Genomic DNA, 3825 nt, shown 5'->3' with positions numbered 1-3825 from the left:
ATAGTCACTATACACTCAAGGAATAGTTCCTGTTGTAACATGACAGACCCGTCTACTCGTCCCATATCATTAGTACACCATTACATCTCAGTGTTGAGGGCAAAGAAACTAAAGCGAGGGTGCCTAGCAAATCTGCATCATCATACTTCATGAGGTGAGTGAGAGTATTGACCTGCTGTTATGGCATTCATTCAAGTAGGAATCAAATCAGCAGCACCTAATAAAATATGTAAATTCATCATGGCACAGTCACACAGTCTTACCAGTAGGAACCAAAGTAGGGAATGCCATTGAGAAGTATACCTCAGCCTAGAACTCATTGATAGGAGTCCCTCCAATGCTGAGCCACATGAGATGAGAAGGCTGTGACTGTCCTAATAATTGTACAGCTTGCTCAATGGTTTCCCTCTGCGTAGATGGTGGTGCAGCATTAGGTACAAATGATAAATAGACTTCCTCTTCCTCAGTGGTGCTAGTGTCATTAGATGTTGTTACCCCTTGAGACTCTGCTGGCTGAACTGTATGAAGATTAGATTGGTTTCCATCCTCAGGTAGCATCGCCAATGTGTCCTGATCCAAATTAATTCCAATCTTCTGGTAGTACACATTATTGGCTATCAACGCATCTTCAACGACTCTCCTGCGAACATGAAAGTCCTTGTGTGTCTGCTTTCCGAACAACTACAATATCAATCTGAGCTGGTAGGCAGGGTTATCTGGTGGCAAATGATTTGACATCCTGAGGAATGTTGATGACATGTCCACTATAGCCATACTGCCCATGAGGTATCCTGTAAATGGACATTACGCATTATAGCAGACACCAACATTTTATCTGCTTGTGATAAGTCCTAATGTAATTAAAAAATAATAATACATGCACCAATGTGACAATGTACGTGGCTTTCTCATTATTTAAACAGACCTCCCACTAATACACGACCACTATCTAACTATCAATGTTTTAAAAATTAATAAAATATTAATACCTGTCACTGTGGTGGACTGGTCCAGGTTTCATTTTGTTTCCAGAGGAGTAGAGCTTAGGAATGCGCTTCTCAGTAGCACACTTACGACACTCATTGACTCCATTTTGCTTTCTGGACACTTTCATGTTTGAAAATCGTTCCAAATATGTTTCACATGTCGAGAAAGTGAGAGATGAAATACTTTCAAGAAAGTCCATCATTCCACTGGGCTAGTAGATTGAGACTCGTGATCAGAGGCGTATGTAGAAATTTGGAAAGGATGGTGCTGAGGGCGTTTTCTTTCATTTTTGTGAATTATGGGTGGGGTCAAAATAAATTCAAGCATACTGTTACTTCTGACGACTTCTGATCACTCCTTAAAGCACTGGAGACTGCTTATATCATAATCAGGGGGCTAAATAACATTGTTAAGAGGCTTTGCAGTGATGCAAAAGTCCAGGATTGGAGTAATTTGTTTCTGAGCCCAGCCAGGATGGTTGTGCTCAAGCCCACCTCAGTCCCTGCTGGACACACCCCTGCCTGATCCTCCCTTGCTCTGTGTCTCCTTGATTGATAACTGCTTCTTTCAGCTGCTAGATTGTGATCCCTATCAGCATGAGTTTCTTTCTCTCTTCTTGAATGTGACCTCTCTGTTATCTGATAAACACTGGTCTCCATCAGCAGGATTCTACTGACAGGGTTCTAACTCTGTTAACAGATAAACAGAGGTTTCTAGTAGCAGAAGTCTCTTGCTCTCTTTGTGATTGTAAGCTGGCATGTCTCTTTTCTGGAGTCTCGGCATCCCTACAAGCTCTAGCTGCTGCCTGCCTGGCGTCTCTCTCCTGAGGATTCTCAGTGTGCCTACGAGCTTTACTTACGACTCTTCTTCTAGCCAGTCTGGCTTCTCTTGCTTCAGGAGTCTTTGCAGCCATTCTCTGTCTGTAGAGCTCCCTACGACAACTATTATGAGCTTCGACTTGGCTCAATTCTCAAATTCACTTGAAAACAAAATCAATGTTGCTTTAAATTTAACAAACAACACATGGAAACTGCTTTGTTGTTAATGCAGTTGGTTTATATTGAAGAGGAGCACGTGAGCAGTATTAGTCTATTGTATATTGGTTTGTTCACATTAATTATAGTTAGACCACCATATCGTGCCCGTGCATACATACAGCCTCTTAGTCATCTGAGTAAGTGAAGCTCAGGCTCGCCCCAATTATTTTATTTGTGTGTACTGAGTATAAAAACTGATAGGTCATTTCAGTCCATCTGGTTCACTAAGTTTCCTTTGGCTGGAATATTCAGTTTTAGTGGACAAACCATACTGTTATGCTTGCTGATCCTTTGCATCACCCTACATTTAGCAAACAGCATCTATCATGATCATTGTCTAATGGGTCCTTTTCATGTGTCAAACATGTAAAAATGTTTCTGAGGTCAGGTATGACCACTGAAAGGCTTAATGCATTTGCTATCATAAGCATGGAGGTAGATTCAGCCTCATCTATAGTCTTAGATGATTTTATAAGCATTTTTGTCAATTATCATGATAACAGAAGAATAATATTGTTTCGATAACAATAATTAATTGATTTAATCAATTAAGACCACACCAACTATAAATAATTAATTAGGCTGTAAACTTTTACAGGCACGCTTTGTGTGCCAATTGGCCCACCCTTCTCTTACATCCTGGCTTTGCCTATGTTTGCCATTGAAAGGAGTGAGATGACTGTGTGGTAGTGATAGCAGGAAGATAATGTAGAAGTGAGAGCATGGAAATGGTGTGGCCGTGAGAGCAGAGGGGGATGTTGTGGAATTGAGAGCAGGGAGATTAGTGGCAGACTGAAATGTTTGTATATTTTATGAATAAATTTTTAAAATTAATTAATTTATATTACTTTTATTTGAACTAATAATAATAATTATTATTATCGAACTCAACCCCCTTGTTTCTTTCATTTTTTCACAACCCAATTTTATGCAAAAAAATATTTTATTTACTTAAGATGGCAATAATAAAGCAATGATTACAAAGGAATAGCTACAGTAAAGTTATAAAATAAATATATACAAAAATGTAAAGTGTTATGCCTTAGCCACACTTAGACATATGTTGACAAACATACATGCATGTACATTTGTACCAAAAAAAGTATCAAACGAAACTACTTGACCAGTATGCATGGGCTTTGCAATAGTAGTAATAATAACAAAGCTACTTCATATTCTCTATAAAGGACAAATCATCATCAAAAGTAGTTCCTATACTTAAAAACAGAGACAATAGAATTTTGAATGTCAAGATATGTTTGGAATTTTAAGGTACTTTCCCATGAAATTTAAATATTTTTTAAATTGATGCCATTTCATAGGAAATAAAAAGTTGCTCAACTTGTGCTATTTTTAAATTTTTACCATGCACTGTTTAGAAGTTATAGATCATTGAACTTTAAATATTAAAAAAAAAATTCCTGCGTAACTTGTCATACCTCATGAATTTACTTGTTGTAATTACTAAGCAAATTTATTTCCCTTCTGTCATTGTAGATTCAGTTGCAGTTGAATCTGATATTCTCATTTGCCTTGTGTACAGTGGCATTTGTCGGACATGGATTTTAACATATAAAAAACCGGCAATTTTTTATTTTATTGATTGCATGTGATAACACTACTTTTTTCTATTACCTGATGGAGTTTTGTAATCATTAATAATTCTGTTCATTTTGTAGTGATTTTTAAAGTACCATTTCAAGAAAGTTAAAGTATTAATGTTTAGCAATGAATATAGTTATTGCACTAATGAATATACTTACATTTAACTATGAATATCATTAATCTTCTTATGAATATA

Source organism: Amphimedon queenslandica, unplaced genomic scaffold, assembly GCF_000090795.2.
Source record: "Amphimedon queenslandica unplaced genomic scaffold, v1.1 AMPQUscaffold_13390, whole genome shotgun sequence".
NCBI classification, from domain to species: Eukaryota; Metazoa; Porifera; class Demospongiae; order Haplosclerida; family Niphatidae; genus Amphimedon; species Amphimedon queenslandica.
Note: the sequence above shows the minus strand (reverse complement) of the source record.